General features: G+C 38.5%; 1 protein-coding gene across 2 annotated transcripts in view; it reads left to right on the top strand.

The window, feature by feature from the left end:
* Positions 1-22,866, top strand: part of LOC134634238 (RNA-binding Raly-like protein) — a 117,715-nt gene that overhangs the window by 49,229 nt on the left and 45,620 nt on the right. The gene's annotated exons all lie outside the window — the stretch shown is intronic.

The following is a 22,866-nucleotide window of genomic DNA, read 5'->3' as shown; positions in this document are numbered from 1 at the left end:
GTTGAATTAAGTTTTGTCTCTGAAGGGCATTGTCTGGGGCCTTATCTTGTTAAAACATCTTTGTGAAGCCTAGGGATGAATTGCAAAGATACAGCGGAGCACATTCCTAGACACTACTGCTATCAAACATAGTTTTAAAATGATCATGACCAGATAATACTGTGCATGCAGGCAGGCGAGCAAGAGACCTTTTGATTAAATTCTTTGCAGCGAGTTTAGTGTTTCAACTAGGGAGCCTGGGCTCTGCAGTGAGTGCAATGTGCAAGTTTTACTGAGTGTTAGTCATAATGCAATAACAGTAAAAAGAAATTAAACCTTCTTTCAGTTCTAAGGACCAAATGAACCATTTGGTCCTTAGCACATCTTAAAATTAACTAAATGCAATCTCAGATGAATTCCAAAGCATGGTATATTACACTGTGTCATTATTTATATAACAAAAGTCAAACCAAATGCAGAAGCAGTTTGCAGAAAGCAAAATACATTCTTACAGCTTCCGTAAGAGACTTTAAGAGGCTAAGTAACAGTCAGGTGCTGCTAATCAATGCACTTGATAATTACTCATCAGGAAGTGTGAGCATCTTATAAATGCAGACGTTTTAGTGCTTTGCTGATCTGGATTGCTGGTCTGGAGCATTCCAGTGTGGGTTAAAACATTACCAAGGAGGAAAGACACCAGAAACGATCTTAAAGAAAGAATCGTTGGTGCCAGTCTGGTAAGGGAAGTGTTGCAGGACAATTTCCAAACAATTAGAAATGCTTCATTCTGCAGTGAGAAAGAATATTCACATGTGGAAAACATACCAATTACCAATCTTCCAGTGAATGTACCACCCCAAGGTCAGACTGTGCACTCCTCAGACTGCTCAATGAGCTACATCTCAGGCTCTACAGGCCTCACTTAGCATGTTAAATGCTGAAGTTTATGACAGCACAACTAGTAAAAGATGGAGAAAGTATAGCTCGTTTCAAAGGGCTGCCAGGAGAAAGCCTGTTCTACTGTTGTGTCTAGAAAGAAATTAGCAGCATGGCTTAGGTTTGAAAAGTTGCAGCTGAATCAACTTTCTTGATGAATATCTTTTGGACAAAGTGGTGTTTGCCAAACATGATGCTATCCATTATGGCCAAACACCAAATACTGCATTTCAGCACAAACACAGCAAACTAACTGTTAAGCACAATAATGGAGAAGTGGTGATTCGGCTTGTTTTATATACCAAAGTAATCTAGAGTCAGATGTGAGGCCATCTAACCAACAGCCAAAGTTTGTACAGAATTGGGACAAATTAACAGGACAATGATCTCTCTCCTTCACTCAGACTCAGTGCATTGTACAATTAATAACAATGAACTAAAAATGACTGAACAGGTATGGCGTGGCTGGAAAGGTTTCCAGGAGAAAGCCTCTTCTCTATAAAATGAGATATTTGTCATTTAGGCTCTTATTTCATTACAAAGAAACAAGGGGCTCCCTACGGAAAGATTGAAGAAGTACGATAATAACTGAACCCATAAAAGAACATAGATACAAAGCCAAGAGATGGACATAATAGTGGATAATAAGGTAGACCTACATGATCACTTTGGTTACCTTGCAGTTTTGTGTCTTTATGATGTTGTATCATAAAGACACAAAACTTTTGGTTCCACCATGATTTTTCTGTGACTACGGAGTAGAGAAGGACACAGCTTGATTGTCAGCTTGGACTTGAAAGTGGTCTTTCTAATCTTTTTGAAAAGGGAACATTTAATGAAAGAAAATGCAGAGCTCATTTAAAAGTTGTTGTGTCTCTTCTGCATCAACCAGACAAGTTATTGATCTGCCTCCTTTCGACACAGCTTATATCTACCAAAACACCAATAGTCTGACACCGGTAGTCTGACTTGACTCTCACATCCTCCTATAAAAGTCTATTCATGTGGTTCTTTCAGCTGCTTTTCTCTTGTTAAGATGTTGAGCTGTTCATGAAAGTGTTTCCTCTTTGGCAATTATTGGATATTTCCCCTGCACGCTTAACAAATGAGACGTTCCTCCTGAAAACTGATTGTGTGATTGGAGCTTTCTAAAACAAATAAGAAGAAGAAGAAGAAGATTTTTTTTTTGAATTATACTATTTCTCTATCAAGATAAAACATCAGTATCAAGCATTGATGATCTCTCGTTGACTGGTTAATGTGAGCTAATGTGTTTTTGCTCTTGAGGATGTGCATTAGTTTGATATTTATTGTTATGGATGTTACAATCAGTGAATTAGCAGGAAAAAAAAACATCTGTTATTAAAACCATTCACAAGCAGGTTGATCAGCCGACAGAGCCAAAACCATATGTGAGCAATCCACCGAAGGCCTAATAAGAGTTAAACTGATTCATTTGTGACTTTAATGCTAAACAGGTGACTCTTTTTCATGTGTGATTGCTTGTTTTTGGTTGAGAAAACAATTATAACTAAAAGTATTTTCATTACTACAGAGTTCATTTCACACGAAGCAAGACAATCCAGCCTTCACTGCTATCGCTCAGTCTGCAAGTCATGTGGCGTAAGTAAGACTGGAAGATAGATCTTTAATTGACAATTTAGACCACCCTTCTTCTCATCCTGCCAAGCTGATGCTTTTTATATTAACATGGCAGAGAAATGAATCAGCCCCGTAATGATTTTGTGATGAAGGATGACCTCCCCAAAGCATCCGGCTTCCTGTGCAAAAACATTTCATTAAAGGGTTATTACCTGCAAGTTGATTGCACGTCAGCTTCACAGGTACGCTAACATTGCTCTGTTACTAAAGGACCGGCATTCATGTGTGTTGCTGTTTGAGCCACTGTTGACAATGTCTGTTGTTATCATTGACCGCCCGCGCAAGAAGAATCAACAAATCTTTGTGTGGAGGGAGAGGAATGTTTGAAAAAGCACAGTTTTGAAGTGGGAAAAGAGGTCAGTGGAATAATCACATCATACTTCGACTGCACAGCTCCACTTCAGTTGTGCAGGCCCAGGGTGATGACTAATCTGTGCGCTCGCTGATACACAAGTGTCAGAGGTCATAGCCTGCTGCCACCACTGCAGATGAGATGTGTGTGTGTGTGTGTGTGTGTGTGTGTGTGTGTGTGTGTGTGTGTGTGTGTGTGTGTGTGTGTGTGTGTGTGGCTAAAAAACCGCAGATGAGCGAATGCAAAAATTCTAAAATTGCAAAGCTGGCAGCACCGTCCTCCCCTCGCCTGCAGAATGAAAAATGGATGCTCCATTACTCTATCAAATATGAGTAGGAGTTCATGAGATCGTAGCTAGGATTCTGAGCACAGCAATCATTACCAAATAATAGTACGTGTGATGCTATTTTGAGTGGAGCGCTGTATCTCTGTGCAATTCGCAGATACAAGCTTGAAGAAATTTCTCGTTTCGCACGAGCGCAGATGTTTAATATAGCATCACATCACACACGAAGACGCTTTCCTCTGTTCCTCTGTTGGTGAAACATTGAAAAAAAATGCCCCAGTACATACTAGAAAGTAAAGAAAGCTCCCTTGCCACAGTGTTGGCAGTATTTAAAGCAAAGGATTCTTGATTTGTGGATATCAAACATGCAACGGTGGAGCTCTAATGCCAAAATCAAAAGTAGAAAATATACAGCGCTGTGAAAAAGTGTGCGTTTCCTTCCTGATTTCCTATTCTTTGACATATTTACCATTTACCCTATGTGAAAGTAAGTGACCACCCCCAAATCATGACTTAACTGTTAATAATCATATTTTTTGTTCAATTTGATTTTCCACACCCAGCCCTGATTACTGCCAGTCTTGTTAAATCAAGAGACCACTTAAACAGAACCTGTCTGACAAAGTAAAGTAGGCTTTAATATCACAAAAAGCAACACATCATGCCACAATCTAAAGAAACAGCTGAGAAAGAAAGTCAATGAGATCTATCGGTTTGGAAAAGGTTGCAAAGACACTTCTACGGCTTTGGGACTCCGGTGAACCACAGTGAGAGCCATTATCCACACAAGGAGAAAACTTGAAATGGGGGTGAACGTGTCCTGGTTCAACAGTTAAAAAAAAAAAAAAAAAACAGTGTTGGAGTGGTCTGTTAATCAGGACTTAAATCTGATTGAGATGCTTTGGTATGACCTTAAACAGGCCGTACATGCTGAAAAACTCTCCAGTGTGGCTGAATTAAAAATTCCTCCACACTGAGGTGAAAGATTTATTGCCAATTATCACAAATGGTTGATTGCGGTTCTTATTGCCAAGGGTGGCGCAACCAGTTATTATGTTTAGGAGGCAATCACTTTTTCACACAGGTAGGTTTGAATGATAAAAGAACAATAAATGAAATCACCATTTAAAAATACAGTTTTGTATTTACTCGGTTTATCTTTTGTCTAAAATCTGTCTAAAATGTGTTTGATCATCTGAAACATTAAAGAGTGATAAATGAAAAATATGCAAAAAAGAAAAAGAAAAAAGAAAAGAAAGACATTGTTTTTCAATTTATGTATATAACAGTATCCTTGATTTGTTTTGCTTTGTCTCTCTCTCCATGGAGCTGAAACAATTAAACCTCGCAGTTTTCCAGTTAACACCACAAAGTAATGAAATGTATATAGCGTTCAGTTTTAGAGGTTGTTACACAGTAAGCCATGCTTCTTTTTGTCCATGCCTAATATTACCTCCCTTTTGACTTTGTGTTTGGTTTTTACCCAGCCAGTTGCTAGCTGTGCCTTTCTTCTTGCTGGCGCTGGCAATGGTAGTGTGCTGGAGCTTTTACTGAATGCGAATGAGAATGAAGAGACTAAACAAAGCAGTAAATTTGTTATCAAAGACTCAGTAGCACTCAAAACAACTGCGGGAAACTTGTCAGTATTAGCAGCTCCTTTTACAAAAACACATTTCATCTGTTGAATGCATAACAGAAATGCTGAATTGTATGAACTCGGAACACTTTTTCGCTCATTTTTCTGAAACATGCAAACTCTTCTCCACGATGACAATAAAATCAGTCATAGGACAATCGCTCAAGTATTTAGAGTTATCTGAGGTCAGCTGCTCTACATGTACTGTAAAGTACAAATGTCTCTTCGTTTCACTTCTGGTGCCTTCCCTGCCCTCTGGCTAAAAGCTGACTGGAAGAATTTCTTGTGACTCAGTGACATGATGATTGCTGGCATCCATGAACCTCAAATGCATCTGAGCAGTTGCCTTCCTCACCCATTGAGAGGTATCAGCTCTATCTGTATGGCCCTCACTCTTCTCTGGGCTCAGGGGGCTGCCATGGAGACGACGAACGACAGATTTTTTGCCCTCAGCCGTTTCAGCATCCCTGGAGCCTCCACATCATTGCGGTGCCGAGTTTCAATACGGCACGCTGAAAATAACCCTTACGCTACCTTAACATTCAGTGGAAGGACTCGCAAGGAGTTAACATCAAACTTGGGTCTTTGAAACTTTTCAGAGATTTCATAAAAAGCTGATTATATAAGACTCCTTTGAAGTATTCGCATCAAATGTTTGTGATGCATATCACACTTGCCCTTTATGTGGTAAGATGAATATCTATCATTTCTTGTTTTTCTCATCTATAGAGGTGGTTGTTTCAACCGTGTCCTGACGTGGCACGGTGAGCTTAAGTGTGTGCCTGGAAGCCTCAGACGTGTGTGATTGGCAGGTGGTGATTGAAGCCCTGATGGAAAAAGGACAATGAAAGAATAACATCCTATATTTTTCTAAGAGAGGCCATGTATGAGGATACAAGCTGCTGTGTGAGCTGGGAGTGGAGGAGTGGAGGAGAGAGAGGTAGGTAGCGGAGAGAGGGCAGGCTAACAACATCTCTGGAGAGCCTGCCTGGTAGCGAGTACACCTGATAATCTTTCTTCTGTTGACTCCTGTTTTAAGTAGCTTGACCCTCCCTGAAGAGATTCGCATTCCACCTGGAAGTTTCATGTTGAAGGTCCATCCCATTACAATATTAATGACCAAAGTGAAGGATAATGTTTGATGGATCACCAATCATACCGCCTCCAAATGGCATTGGCAAGAGTTAGGCACATAAATAATAAAGTGATTTAGATGCAAAATCCATCCTAAGCGGATTACAAAAGCAGTGGCACTGCAATCAATCGTCATTTTGGGCCAACATGATGCATAGCAAGCAGAACCGGACACAGAGAGTAAACTACAGCCGGGAGAAGAGTGAGGAGGGACAGGTAGAAGGAGAACATGCAGGGAGTAGTGCTTACAGTGGCAACAGATACACTTACTGGAGCTGTACGTTGCTTTTTTCTGGGTTAATTTTGATACTTAGAGATTAATAGACAAATACAGGTGACGTTATTTTATTTTTGATTATTAGGAGTTCGCCTACAGGGGACTTCTTCTAAAGGCATTTTACAATGTATTATTTTAATCAAGGGGCGAGACTGCTGTGAGGTCAGAACAGGACACTGGTGGCCAGTTGAAAGCTCCTGACATTAATGATAAAAAGCATCAAAACTGCCTTTAAGTTAGAATCTGTTATGTGAGTGTAGCTATGAGACACATGCAGAAACAAACCTATTAAAATCCAACATGAGGCAGAAGAGCATAACAGCAACATTTAAAATATTGGCATTACATCAAATACTATGTTTTTCACAATCAATTTTACAATGTCCTCCTTCATTATGCTTGACAGAGTGCAGCGGCTAAAGTTTTAGTAGTGTTACATTCCACAGAATAAAAACTATGGAAACATGAGATTGAATTGAATTAAGAATATACCAGGCTAAATTCAAACACACTGCCATTGAATTTTGCATTATAATGCAACTGTAGTGAGACTGCATTATTTACAGGGACACAGCATTAAATGTAAGAACATAAGTAGCCTAGGTAGTGTTTTCCCTGGAAACTGTAAGTGAAAAGTAAAACATAGCTAAACTCCCTTCAAGCTAAAAGCCAAGGAGGCCTCCACATGATAAAACTTGATGATAAACATATTTTTTTTTACCTGGGATGTTGTATCTACTGTAGGGCTGAGTTTTTTAACCAGTCGCTTAAAGCATTTCTACCATCTAAGCACATTAGTGATTTCCTGTAACATGGAATGCAACTAGCGATTGCTCCAGCCATACTCAGGTGAGTCATTTGTTTATTTTGGGGTTGCACATCAGCAACTGCTCGTATCTCCTCTTTGCGAGCCCTTCATGGCCTTGTTGCACTCAATGATATATTTTTGCTTCAAGTGGTGAAACAAGTTTGTTGTTTCCACCTTTAGCAGGAGTAGTTTCCTTGTATATTTTGGAGAGTACTCTGCTGTGAGTACCTCCCTTTATCCCTTTATAGGTACTAAATCGTCATTGGAGACTGACATGCATCTCTTGTTCACATATCTCAGGGTTTGTCTCATTGTCCTGCATACTTGCTCTAGCGTGATGTGATGCTTTGAAATGGCAAAGCCCTAACAGACAGCAGAAGGATTTAACTTCATATCCATTTTATTTATTTACTTTTAGAGCTCTTTTGCATTGATGTTACTGGTGCAGCCACGATTAAATTAATCTAGAACCGTGAACTAGCATGAATTTGGCTCACTTTTTCTTAGCCTTATTTGTATGTTGTGTTTAATGTTAATTAGCAAACTCTACTGTGTGTTGTGTTAATAAACAAATAAACATGCTTAAACGCTAACCCCCCAAAAACAATTAGCAATTGTAAACATTAGCATGTTAGCATTTTCACTGTTAGCATTTAAGGCCATCCATGCAAGAGCTAGCATGGTTAATGTTGCTTTTTCTATTTACACTTTAGCACTCACTTATCACACAGCACATGCTTTAAAACTGATTTAATACAGTCTACACTAATCTCATGCAGTTCACCTAAATTGAATTTGTTAGGTTATTGCTCATCTGTAGGCAGCCTATTCAGTATTTGGTGTCTGTCCTCCAGCATTGAAATAGCTTTTCTCTTCACTCATTGTCTAACAGAGAGATTCAAAGCTGGCATACTATAAAACAAAAATGGAAAAAAGGAAATTTAACTAACACACAAAAATAAAACTGATGAATTTAAAACATTTCAACACAAAATGCATGTGACTCCTTCATTGCGCTGAATATTACAGGCTTACCACTGTAAGTGAAAATCCAGGAGGGATTTCTTTTTCCTTTAATGTCTATCCAAACCAATCCTCCTGTATGTTACCCACCTGGCTGCTGTAATTCTTTCCATCATTCACTATTAGCATTCAGGAGGCTCAGTCTTGCTTTGAAATTTGCATAGATAATTCCAGCTATGTCTACAATAACTGCACAGTTCACTAACTTTATTTTGAGAGCCAGGTTTAGAAGCATGAACAGTCATGAGTGAGAGGCCCTTTGGGTATTGCAGTATGCAACGAGATGGGCCAATTTCTCCTGATCCACTGGACTGAGTCTTGCCAAATCAAACCCCATAAGGCATTCCCTGTATCCTTCATCTCCTTATGTTTGCTTCTGAGGCTGTAAGAATATTCAGTTCATGTGCATGTGTTAATATGTGAGTTATGTATGTGCTTGCAGATAGAAGCCATTCATTTGTGCTTCTTTCAGTAAAATGTTTTAATTTGAATATACCCATTTAACAGACATTGCAATATCAATGTAAAATCCATTTCTATCTCTTTCCTCTTGTAGCCCCTCTCTGCCTTTCTTTTTGGTATTTTTCCTTGTCCTTGTATGTGATTAGAATGCACCGCCGTCATCTGTCTCCTCTCTCATTAATCACGCACTGAGAGACTGGACCGGACATTGAATGCGCAGTTAGCCTGACCCAACGCTTGACAAAATACCAGGTACAAAGCGTACGGGCTCACATTCATACATTCATTCATGTGAAATCAACAGCCTGGCCAGGCTCGGGGTTTATCCAAGCTGGAATGCAGTCAAAGTATAAGAAATTTAAAGTTTGTAATCGTGCACCTAATAGGCTTCTAATAAAGCCACCCAAGAAACGAGGAAATCACATTTCCCCCAGCTGCCAGGATCTCTTTCTATCTATTTGTTTGTCCCCCTTCTCCATCCCTTTCCCTCGTTCATACAGACTGACAAATGCTTTAGTGGGGCATGAGCCACAGTGTGGACAAAGTGAGATGGATTACTGTGTGGATTTTGGCAGAGGAAACTGCAGCTAATTCTCTGATTAGAAATCTGGGTTCAGAAGGCAGAGAAACACTGAGCTGTGAATCAGAGTCAGAGAATGGGGCTCAGTGGGCTTCAGCAAGCTGTGAGTGAGAATTTGTGTTTGGGAAAATGTGTGTGTGGTCCAGGCACTTATTGACATATGTACAAGTTAGAAACCAGGCTAGTTTTAACACTTCTGCTTTGACTATTGTGGTCGTATTAATTTAATCATTAATATGGGCAAAATCATTCATTTTTACTTTTGAAGTTTCATTTTTCTTCACCAGAGATCAGCGAACCAGCTCATATATATATATATATATATATATATATATATATATATATATATATATATATACATATATATATATATATAGATAGATAGATAGATAGATAGATAGATAGATAGATATATTCTCTAAAAATTACAATCCTGGTGGGTGGTGGTGTGCTGACAAGTTTGGGGTTTGGGTTTTCATTCTACACCCCATTTGTTAAAGTGCTCTTGAGCAAAACAAAGAGAACTGCTACCTCAGCACAAGTAGAATGCCCACAATGAAAAATGCAGTATGTGCTCAGCTATTAGCTAATTGCAAAACTGGCAAATATAACAAAAATCATATTTTTAAAAAAGAAGATTAAAGAAAAATTAGAAATGACATTAAAGAAACTGCTGATCCACTGGGGTTTTCTAGCACAACCACCTCTGGGGTTTACAGAGAAGGGTCCAAAAAAGAGAAAATTTCCAGTGAGCGGCAGTTCTCTGGGTGAAAATACCTTGTTGATGCCAGAGGTAAAGGGAAAAAGGCTGGACTGTTTTGAGCTGATAGGAAGGGAGCAGTAACACAATTAACCACTCATTACAACCAAAGTATGCAGAAGAGCATCTCTGAAAGCACAGCACATCGAATCTTGAAGCAAAAGCTTTGGCTTAGGCTACAGTAACAGAAGGCCACACTGGTTGTAGTGTGGTCCTACTTCAATATGGACCAAAAGCACTGTGCAAAAGCATGAAGAATTCTGTCCAAAATCCTGACTAATTTAATTACATGTAAATTTTCCATCCAATTTTGTTAGATAAGTATAATGTACAATGTTAAAGTTGATGGATTATGGCCAAATAATCTCACCTCAAAGGGTCACGGCAGACGGCCGCCCCTCCCTGAGCCTGATTCTGCTGGAGGTTTCTTCCTGTTAAAAGGGAGTTTTTCCTCCCCACTGTCACCAAAGTGCTTGCTCATAGGGAGTCATATGATTGTTGGGTTTTTCTTTGTATGTATCATTGTAGGGTCTACCTCACAATATGAAGCAACTAGAGGTGACTGTTGTTGTGATTTGGCACTGTATAAATAAAATTGAATTGAAACTGAAATGAAATTTAATGATTGGTATACATTCAGTTTATATCAAGCATATTTTCCTTAATGAATAATTATTGGAAAAGCTAAACCTTTGATTTTATATATTTACATTGCATTTCACTCAAAATTACTGCTTCATGTTTATTAAGGGTTAAAGTTAACAGAATATTGGTATTCTGTATATAATCTTTTATATATTAAGCATTTTTATGGTGATTACAAACAAAATAAGACATATGAACAATCATGCATCATATTAATTCAGCTTTGTTGTTAGAGAAAGTCTACCACTTAAGAAGAAGACTGACAATAAGAGAGCAAGTGTCAACAAAACACAAGCGTTGGAGAAACACTCCAGTGACCACTGGTCACGAGAGGCTCTGAAGTATACCCCCGATGTTGACATGAGTCAGTAGAAGGCACGTCAGTGTACATTTCTATCTTAATATCTTCCAGCTGACCAACCAGCCACCTTAGATTGTGACTCTCTACATCATCCTTTCGCTGGCTGGGGTTCTTTTAAGCATGTGTACTTTAAAAAAAATAGCTGATAGCAGTTAGTAAATAAACCTCTGTGAGTTAATTCTGTTCCTTACTCCACAGAAGAGTGAGGAACAGCATTAACTTCAAGCCTAACAAGCATCCTGGATGCTTTCATTAATATTGCATCCATCTGCAGAGAACAAGAGAGGGAAGACAGCAAGGGGGAGTAGCTTTGGACCGAAGAAGAAAAAAAGCACTGTCGGGTAATTGTTTCCTATGCGTAATCATAAATGCCCGTGTGCTGTTGAATTTGGGTTCACATTTAGGGCATGCCGATGCAGACAGGATGGTCATGAATGAACTAGTCATTGGCTGAAACTGAGTGCTGGAATTTCACGTAAGAACATAACGTAATAAAATGCAATTTTATAGGATTAGATGACATGTTTAGAAGAAACGTGCTAATGTAAAGAGTCTTGACTTTACCCAGATAGCTACAGGAGTTTTAGCCATGTGCAATAAAAGCTGTGTTGTGTGTGGGATTAGTGTTCTTACAGATGCTCTTTTTGCGAAAGCTGAGAGATAATACCTCAATAAGGCAAGTGCGTCCTTGCAGCAGGTCTTGCTGACAGAGACCACTGCAGTGCAACCTTTCCACAGAGCATCAGCTAAACAGACAGCTTCCCATAACAGATGTGACACAGACCCCAGGAATGGAAAATCTGCCCTTTAACACTTCATAATAATTGATCCAGTCAGTCATGTCTGTTTCTTAATTCATGGCGTAATTGTCAATGTGCACCTCGGGCGGAATGACAAAAGAGTAATCCAGGCGACAAAAAGGTGACGTATTGTGTGAGTAATGGTTCACGACTTGTGATTATACATGCAGTGATAATTACTGCGACCCCGGAGGGTTTCTGTGGTCCCGTGCTCACAGGACTCTGCAGCATGACCCCGCTGACTCCCCCTGCTTAGTGCATGAATTAAAAATCACACTGACAGACTTGCTGGGGACTTCGCCCCCTGAATGAAGATGGACAGTATAAACAAAATAACATTAAAAAAACAGCCCAGAACCTCGCCCCGAGCAATATCTTGCTCTCTCATGTGTTTACTTCTCTCACATTTCCTTATTTGACTTAGCATTCATTCTCCCTCCATCTCCTCGCTCTCTCGCCCTTCCTTATTCCTTCATCCTAATTACACTGCAAAGCTGAGGCCCGTGACTCATGGCATCCAGTTGTTAGCGTGGAATTCTTGCTCACAGCTGGAGGACGGGATCCAGCCTTGGGCTCCACTGTCCAGTAAAGGTCACACCGAGCATGATGGCGGTTAACTACGTCAAGTTCACAGCACTCAAAGCGTCGCATCGGCTGCAGCCAGGAGTAACCTCTGACACCATCCAGCCACAGTTTACAGTCAGACCGCAACCACCCAAGGTACTCGGAGCCATTGTTCAGAGCAGTGGTGCATAACAAAATCGGCCACTTGGCCTTCTCAGACCTGAACCCTGTGCTATTTTAAGGGGCACAGCTCGAAGGATTATTGTGCAGCTGAGAGAGCTCGGATTTGTTCCCAACAAAAGATTCATTCACAAACATTTGTCTAATTCAATATACAGTGATTAACCAAAACATCTGGTACTTCCGTCTGGTATTTTTGAACCCCCCTCCCCCTCTTTTTTGTGCACAGCCTTACTTATCTTTAAGTTTTAACGTCTTTTCTCCAACTCAGCTTCTTTTCCTTTATCGGTGCCTCCTCCTTTGTGACTGGTATGGATTTAATTAAGGAAATCAGTAGGGATAATGACTTCTACCTGAACTGACCTCTTTGTTAAAAGTGTCCTGAATATTTTGCATAATCACTGTAGATTGGATTAAGACGCTGAACGGCTTCCTCGCTCACTGAAACTCATTTCGGATAAGGGGTTCAGCTCCTGGAACCAAAGACATGCTCATTAATAGTTGCACACTGCTCTGAGCTTACAGGATGACCAAACGTCTCTTCCATCTGTTGAGGGGGCGGAAGCATAACACCGAGATGTTTGCGCTGTGTCTCCAAGGAAAAATTGACAAACGCTTTATACACGCGATGGGGGGCAGGGCTGTTTTCAATAGATAGCAGCTGGTTTGAAGAGCAATCCTGACCTTGACTACTCCTTGTAGCTTGTTTACACATCCTTATTAGCCTGTAGCCTTGGTGGAAATGCAAGAAGTGGTGAAGTTACAAGGATAATGACTGCATGAAAGCAGGGACAGTTTTTATAACTGAAAGGATATGATTATGCGGTGAATGTACATATAAGCAGGTGAGAATTCATATGTAATGCATGATCAGAGCATAAGAATGACTAAAAAGCAGTGCTCTTATGTGCAAACTTCATGTAAAATCAGTACCAAGGACTTGAGTGTCTTTGTTTTCCCATTCAAGTATGCAAACATATTTAAGTGGGCCTTGTCACAGATGGGTTTTGGACTTGAGCTGTAAAGTATGTCACTGTTTCCTCTGTAGCCTACCTGTGTGACAGAATTATTAATGAGCTGTGTCTGTATTTATGCACCTCATCTAACAGGGAAAGATGGGCTGCTTTCATTACTTTGAGTTGTGGTTGCCATCCTGTCAAATGAAATTTGAGGGCTGGCCAAGATGAGCGCTTGTTATAAGAAAAAGGGGAAATTCATCAAGTGTTAATTTGGTTTGAAATGATGGGTCAGGACAGCGTCAGCCTCATCTCCTCGTATGTCGAGTACATGAAGATCATGGAATCAGGAGTATCTGTCTAAAAAGGCATGTTGTCAGTCTGTGGTCACTGAGCACCACACTGTGGAACTCGGCGGTTATTACCGTTTGGGACTAGCATCCTTATTTATAAAGATGCAATCTTGTCTCACGCATTGATCTACAGTGTCAACTTTTCTGTATGTTTAAGGTTTTATTTCAATCAATTCAATCAATTTTTTTTTGTTTTCCTGAACAGCTTTGAGAGAAAAGTTAGCCTTATGTGTCTCAGTCTACAGGTTTATTCAAACGCGCACTGCTAGCTTGTGTGGGTTTTTTTTTAAAGTTTTTCTAATAAAATGTCATTATAATCAGAGGATTTTTTTTAATGGGTCTTCAAAATTTCACTGCACTCCTGTGGCGTTGTCAGATCAGCCTGACACTGACAAGTCAGAGTCAAACATCTGCGCAGGTGAAGCGTATATAGTGATAAGCCACAACATTAAAAGAACTGACAGGAGACAGGTAAAGTGAAAAACACTGAGAATCTTGTGAGAATGTCATCATCTGCTGGGAGACTTTGGGGACCAATTTAATGCCGATGTTACTTTAACTAGTACCACATGCCGAAACACTGCTACAGATCAGGATCCTGTACTGTGAAGCAACTTCACTGTACCCAGGAATATCTTTCCAAAATCTGGCCTCTCGTATCCTACCGCTGGAAATCAGTCGTCACAAGAAGGCAGTGAATAGGTCCAGAAGAGTAAGAAAGGTAAAACTAAAATATTTTTTTAAAACAACAACAAGAAAGTAATCACATAGGAGGAGATAAGCATTAAAAGCACTGTGAATATGTGTGATTTTTAAGCACGTTGGTCAATAGGACTGTAAAAGATAGTAATAAATTTAGTCTGCTTGAATGCTAACTAAGTCAACCAAGTAACTAAGTTATTATATTAAATTAATGTTTAGATGTGTTTAAGATAGTATAGCTTTTATTCTTTCAGCCGCACCTCCAGTGGTGTTTAGAGGTCTCAGAAAGGTGTAGAATAAAAATAAAAACAGAATAAAAACAGAGGCTTAACCTACTTGCAATTTAAAAATTGGGTCATTAAATACAAATAGATTCCCTAATTTTAAATGTAGAATCATAAAATCTAAATCTAAGCATAAATATTATTTCCTAATATTCATCAGGGAAAGACAAAGAAACATTTTTAAAACTTAAAACCTAATATCTATGTACAGGGGTCCAAGAGATCTTCAAGAAATGGTGATGGCATTTGAGTCACTGGTCAGTGGGTGTTGATTTTGTACCTGTTGATCTCTAATAGAGAACATAATCTGCTCTGGAGCAGGTTGGGTCTTCAGCTTGAGTTACCATGAACCACATTTATAATACTACAAACCCAGGGTTAAACCTGAAGTTTCTACAATTCCACATTGTAGTACAGGCCTTTGTAAACTCCCACATGGCAAGGGCTGTCCCCAAAGAGCAGCAGTCTCCTCCAGCAGCATGACACACTCTGCAAAGGAAAAGCTTCAGAGCCCAAAGTGGGAAAGGTGTTGACCTTAAAACTTCCCAGATCCAATCAGATTGAATCCATAAAGGCCTGACACCCCAACTCACACAATTTGCTGCCAGTGTCCTGTGCCAAATGCCACAGGACAGCCCCATAGGGACCATGTCCATTAGCAAAAGGTCAGAACTGAGTTGGTGGCACCAGCGAGACCTGCATAATAGTTATGATGTTTCAGTGTGGATAGTCATTGTAAGTATACAAATACCGAGGCATGTTTTTGTTGCATGTGTCTGTGTTAATGACAAACCTAAACCATAAATGTAGTGTCTTTTACTCCATGCTGTATGTAGGCTACATCATTTATACAATAAACCACCTTTTTGGTATTTATTAGCAGCTATTAATATTTAGGCCAAAACTATTGTTGCACTGTATTGAAGGAGTTGTAGTCATAAAGATTAATAATGCATATCTGCTCACAGATGTGTTATCATTTGAAATGCTTACTTTGTTATTTCAATTACCAAGATTATTTCAAGTTCATTATTATAGTTATGAATTGCATTTTTAGCGTACCTTATAGTTTTTACAAGGGCTGCAGTAATGACTACTTTGTATGTGTAGTTTTTCTTGTACTTATAATCATTTTTTGTTAGTGAGCATTTTTGAGAAATTAGATTTTTGCTGCCCTTCTTTGCATATTTCAGACTTAAGATTTTGTTTTTGGTAGCCCACTGGGGAAAATAAAACAGAAACAACAAAGAAAACCATTTTCTTTGCCTCAGAAATGAAATTTTGAACTAATAGGTAAAAAAAAAAAAAAGGTAATCATGCCAGACAGTCTTAACTTCAGGTCACAATTGCTGTTGTTGTCACAGCTAGACACAGAAACAAACCAAGTCACAGCACCTGTGAGTACAGTTCATTGTACTCACAGTTTAAGTCTCATTTAAACAAGCAAAGAGAAGATATCAAAGAAGATATCTAAATGCAGACTGCCCATCTTTCAGTGTTCTACAGTTCTATCAGGGCATTAAACTACTGAGATGCTCTCATAAATTACTGTTTTATGTCATTGGATATATTTTTATTTTCACTGTATTCAATGTTATCACTGTGATTCCATTTTTTGACGTATTTCTTCATTTATTTATTAACACCCGCTGAAGTTTGTGAATATGGAGTCATGTGAAAAATGCTGTGATTCACCCCATGTTTCAGTAGCTTGTAGAATCACCTTTAGCAGCAATAACTGAAGTAATTGTTTTCTCTATGACTTTATCAGTGTCTTGTATTATTCTGGAGGAATTTTGGTCATCTGTTCTTTACATAGTTGCTTCAGTTCATCAAGGCTGGCGGGCATTTGTTTGTATACAGCATTTCAATAAAGAAATCAATTCTGACTGTGGCACTGTAGATTTGCTGCTTTGCTTTGGATCCCTTTTCACTGCATGGCCCAGTTTAGGCCAAACAAGCAGTTGGACAGATGGCTTCCTATTTGACTCTAGAATACTTTAGTATACAAAGGAGTTGATGGTCAGCTCAAATCAACACCCCTCCACCGCCATACTGACACAAAACAAAAACTAAACAATTTGGTTCTACATGTACAATGACAATAACAAGCTATTCTATTCTATTCTAATCTATTCTACTGTATTCCGTTGGTTTGAGGTATTTGTGCTGATATGCTGTGTTTGGTTTTCTCCAAATGTGACACTGTTGATTATGACCAAACATCTCCACTCTGGTCTTGTTTGTCCAAAGGACATTGTTCCAGAAGTTTTGTGGTTTGCTCAGATGCAAACCTAAGCTTTAGCGAGGTTAAATTTAAATCTTAGGTTAAATTTGCTGGAAAGCCCACTCCAGAGGAGATTGTAGCATTGTGTTTACACACACCTGAATGCCTCAGACCAGCAAACTGCCAAAACTTCTGGTTTTATAGATGTGCTCACACTTGCTGATGATTGGTTAATCCATTGCATTTGAATAGCAGCACCTGGCCAATCTGGGTTTTGCTGTTGTGTCCTTGTAACAGTTCATCTGCTTGTACAGTAAAAATGTTTTGACAAGTGCTGTCTGGGTAATTTTTTTCCAATAACAGATCTGTGACAGTATTTTATTAGCAGTGACAATGGATGTGTTAACAAGAGCACTTACAGTTAGTCTTCTGAAAAGTTACGTTCCAGACGTAGCGCACCTTCATACTTTCAGTTTCAGTTTTAATCTACAAGTCCTAGAGCTCTTCTGAAGTGTACTTGTGAAGGTCTTTTACTAAAAAGCAAACCTGACAATCTGCCATTTATCATCCTTGGGACATTAATCACTCTATTCTTTACGAGCGCCACTTTCCAACTCATGTCAAAGAATTTACAGCCTTGTTAATCTCAGCTGCAGTAGGTAGAATAAGAAATGAAGTGAAATTCACCCCCTTCTACCCGCTTTGCCCAAAATCATTCTGTAGGCAATGGTTCAGACAGTTTTGGCTCCATTACATCCAGGAGACATTATTGTCTTTGTATTGGATTTTTCTAACCCCCTCCACCCTGTGGGGTTTGCATTATCTCCACTGACTGGGTGAATATCTGTGGCGCTGATAGCGTCAGAGCCGAATTAGATTTGGCAGTCTTTAATGCTTGTATGAATACCAATTGCAACTAGTTCAACATTTGAATACTTCTTAATGTGATTCTTTGCACTCTGCTGACCCTGACAGATGGAGAGAGAGAGAGCAGGAAGCAGGAAAAAAAGAGACTTAACTGAGTGGGTGAGCGAGGGAGTGAGAATAAAAGCGAAGGGATCATGCAGATTAGAGCCTAAATAAAAGCCAAATGAGGTCTTACTTGAGAAGATGTAGGCTAGATAGATGTAAATCATGTGAATAGATTAATCTATGTATGATTAAATGAAGGTACATGAGAGCATGGGTGGAACAGTTTTGCTCTATAAAAGCCTCAACTTAGCAAATAATTTAATAAAACAGGGTGTTTAAATGTGCTTCTGTTGATGACTTAAAAGATTTACTCACACTTAATCAAGTATAAGAATCAAATTCTTTGCAGATGAAATTAAGAAAAATGTTTGTTGTAGAAAAACTGGTTTCTCCTTTATTATTTTTAGTTATTAGTTACTGTCACCAAATGCAAGAAGTTCTTGGATCTTTGTTGTTGGTTTTGACTTGAATATTTTCTCGTCTTACATTACTTGAATTTTCTTGAATTGATTGTATTATTCTGCCATACAGTGTTTGTATTAACTTTGGCTTGTGGTTTCCTGGGATAAAATCCAAACTCTGCATAATCCTTAATACAATAGGAAAGAAAAGAATGGATGACTCATATTTGCTCATTGTTTTAGCAATGTCATAATATTTAGCTCAGAATGGATTTTCAAATGTCATTATGCGCAAACAAAGACTATTATCACTAGTAAACTGAAAGAGCAAAATATCAGGTGAAAATCTGGTCCAAGGCATGCTGGGATAGTGTCCAACACCCAGCCTGCTGTTACCCAGATTAAGAAAAAATCAAAAGTGAGCACATAAATAAATAAATTGTACTTTTAATCCAAGAAAGGCACCAATACAATGACATAGCCCAAGTATAAAACGTGAAACTGATGTACTGCACATAAGTTTATAGCCATTGCTAATTTCCAACTATTGTCCCTTGTTGGGCTTACATTCACAATACACAGAGTTAAAACATACATTTTCATGAAACCAAAATACACCATGAGTACTGCTACAATTAACAGACAATTTAAAAACAAACAAACAAACAAAAAGATTAATTAAAATGACTGCAGCTCTGATTTCCCTTTAACCAACCTTTAACCTTCAGTGTAAAGAAACTAATGTCATTGGATATACTTCCAACACTTCCAACTATAATCAGTCAGATTTCAGTTGGAAGTGTGTTCCACAGATGGCAAGCCTTTATGGAAAACACTGATTGTCCAAATTTAGATCTGCGATATGATATTTTGCAGTTGCGGTTCACCATACTCCTAGTAATGCGATTACTATCTTGTCTTTGGATGTATCTATTAGGACTCTCTGGGACCAGCCTATTTATACACTTGAAGACTCATTTAAGAGAACACAAAAGATTGAAACTCTTAAAACTAAGTAAATTATATTTCTTTAAAATGTGACAATGATGCAGTCAAACAGATTTTTTATCCATTATTTTCAAAGATATCACATGCTGAATTGTGGTGGTGCTGCTTGACTCCAACGTGTCATACAATATGAAAAATGAGAAAATATCATGAAATGCATGAATAACTGAGCTGCTGAAGTGGGTATGTGATGCCAAATTAACTTAAAACAATTCAGATTAACCTTAACCGTCGTTGATGGATCAGCTGAAGGGCCAGATGCATTACTCAGGTCCTTTGTCAGGTCTTTGCTGAATTTTTACCTCTTTCTTATGACACAACTTTGAGACACTGTTCACCTTTCTGTACATACGTTAATGCTTTGGTCTAACACTTATCCTTCACAGTTTCCTCAAAGGAAACACTTTACACCATGCAGAGGTATGCCACGTTTTTGTCTACATAGCTCCTTGGAAATCACTTTGTTGGAGCAAAAAACACTATTTTATGCCTGTCACACTGTTTTTATAGATCCAACTGAGCAAAATAATGTGTTTTTCTGACAGGCTGCTAGTAGCATAGGTCCTAAAGATACCATTTAAAATTGCTTCTTGGTGACGTTGTCTGTTATGTGTAGACACAACGCAGGTTCATGCGTTCTTTTATGCTTGAGTGATTCATAGGTAAATGTTAAGTGACTTAATGAGCATAAAAAAAATTAAAATAGAAAACATTGTTTTTTTAAAATATTAGGTATGAGGACTGGACTGAAAATTAGTGAAAAAGCAGCCAACGCCCAAAGACAAACTTTGAAAGTCCTTCAGAAAGCCTGGAAAATTGATCTGGCTCCTTGAAAGCAAAATATAAAGAAATGAAGGGTGGCTCTTGACTTTTGCAGTCTTGTCTTTCCCCTAATAAAGAATAAATTATATCATACTGTCCCCATGATTTGAGTCAGTAATATTGTACAAATATAGATTTCTGTTTACTTAGACTGAAATTATAGGAAAGCAGAATTTGGCCATGGTGTTTGCCCATTAACACTGAGCGCCTAAGGACATGTTACTGAAGGCAGGTTTATTTGCATGTACCATAACCAAAAATTATACACACTCATATTTACAAAATCATCACGATTGTGTGATCATTACTTTCATTACCAGATAAAAGCTGCCTTTTGATAACACTGGTCTGATACTCAGCTAAAGAATTTCCACAAAAATCCACACACAGTACATAAACATATATGTCATTTCTATTTTTAACATGGAAATCTGTTTTTCCTTCAAATCTCTTTGTGAGAAGCAGCCATCGCTGTTATGCTGTGTACTCTCCACTAGAGTGTGCAATTTTCCTTCTCAGGTTTGGGTCACAATCAGCACTTGAACTGGAGGGACGCTCTCGTTTAGTTGAGACATTTTGTTCTTGTTTCTGCTTCTGAAGATATAACACAATATGTAGTATAGGATCCCGTTTCCTTATACAGCTTGTAAAGTGAGTTTTAAAGTATATCTCACTGCAAATAATCCTCCATTAATCCTCCCAGTATAAATCCCCTTTGAGTATGCTGGCCCTTTGAGAAAAAGGAGGTTAATCTGCATGCCTAAACTTGGAGAAGGAAAGTTAGGATGTGTTGAAATGTATATAAAAGCACTGCTAACAATGCAGAAATATAGCAGTCTTTTTTTATTGTAAATTTTCATTTTCATCTCTCCTGCTTTTTTTGGTTTTTTTGTCTGAGGGGTTTGTCGATCTGGACTGAAACCAAACAAGTGAGGTGTTCAAGCCATGTAAACACACTGTTAGCACAAAGAGATAATTTCTCGTCACAGACTGCTAGGCAGTTGCAGCAGTTGACACACTAGATACGTTTGCAATTACTCAGTAGTGCCAAAAGCAGTAGCTGTCTAATGAGCTAAGAGATGTTGTAAGTCACAGGCCAATGAGATGTGATGGCTTGAGCAGATTTGTATCCATCATGTAGAAAATCTCCCCCCTGGGCATCCTCCATCTCAGCCATAAATGAGGGTCATTTGTTAACAGGCGGTGTGCTTCAAATGCCAGCGGAGATTGTCTCAGAATCCAGAGCACTTTAGATTAGGTTGATGCATGTACATATTCTACTGAGCTCTTTGTGTCTTAAAAAGGGTAATGATGTGCTAAGTGCTATGAAGACTTTATGAGTTTCCTGCAAACGGGGTATATTCGTCTTCTTTAGGAAATCACCCAATTTCAATTGCTGGTAATTGCATTTATCTTTCCCTTATATACAGAAATGTTATTAAATTAGTTTAACTGGATTTAAACTGCACTAAGGTGCAATATTGCTAACAGCGCTGCAACTTAATATTTAAAAAGACAGATAGTCCCTATGAAGGGTTTGGCAGCTCTCTGGTCCTGTCTACAGATGTGTATATAATAAAGTTGTGTCCTTTTTCAGATAAAAAGTGTAATCCAGTTGCCTTGAATGGTGTTTTCTTTCTTCTTCTTCTTCTTTTTTTGTGGCTTATTTAAACATGCAGCAAATAGGCTGCAAGGTGAACATCGTTTTTAAAAAGCTGGGGCAATATTCACTCTCCTAGTCCTTTTCAGTTGACCCTGAAATAAATATCTCATTCAGCCAGTTAATGCTCAGCTATATCCAGTTAAAAATGACCCTACAATTAAATTCAACTTGGTGGCTGAAAAACCGAAACAGTTAGAAAGGCAATGAAAAAATATAAAAGGCAACAAAAAGGAGGACAGAAGCAGAAGATTTTATCTGAACTCCTTTCAGAAATACATTAGTTCCTTTCATTAGTTCCTGACTGAGAACCTTCACAGACATTAGTTCCTTTGTTAATACATTACAGATTGGCGGCTTTGCAAACTTTATAGAAATCTTAGGCATTTTGTTTAAACCTTCTAAGGTCTTCAACTTGTTGAGCTTGCTATTCAGACTTTAGTTACAAACAGGTTCAGAGTGCTGCAGTTTTGACGTATTCGACATAAAACTTCAAACATCAAATGTGAATGTTGATGACTGCTCTAAAAAGGGGAATGCTGCTGTTTTCACCACTCACAAGGTTGCTGAAGTGTGCTTGACAAAGACGCATTTAATTAAAAAAATAAGGTATTTCATAAAATGAAAAAGCTAAAGAAATGCATTAAATGTTGAATTTAGCCTTGCCCAGATATTCATCCTTCCTAAAGCTCGATGAAAAGACCTTGAGTCAAGGAGGAGTGCATTTCTAGTTATGTATTAAAAAAAATCTCATTTTATTATCCGTTTGATTAGCCGAGTTTTCAGGTTGTACTCTTGTTGTATTAATCCATCATGGACAGCAGATGTCCCCGCTGCCCTATCTGGTTCTCTCATCAATAGTTGCAGTTGAATGAAAGTGGTTTATAATCTTCTTTTTTTTTTAAACATTTTACTATAAAAAAGGTTCACAGGGCTGAAGGTTTCCCAACAAATGACTCTGACCTACAGCTCAGTGTGAACCACTAATCACAGCCTGTATTGATTTATTTGATTTGCCCATTTTCACGAGATCTAC

This window comes from Pelmatolapia mariae, linkage group LG9 (genome assembly GCF_036321145.2).
Source record: "Pelmatolapia mariae isolate MD_Pm_ZW linkage group LG9, Pm_UMD_F_2, whole genome shotgun sequence".
Taxonomy (NCBI): domain Eukaryota; kingdom Metazoa; phylum Chordata; class Actinopteri; order Cichliformes; family Cichlidae; genus Pelmatolapia; species Pelmatolapia mariae.
Note: the sequence above shows the minus strand (reverse complement) of the source record. Positions and strands in the feature narration are given on the sequence as shown.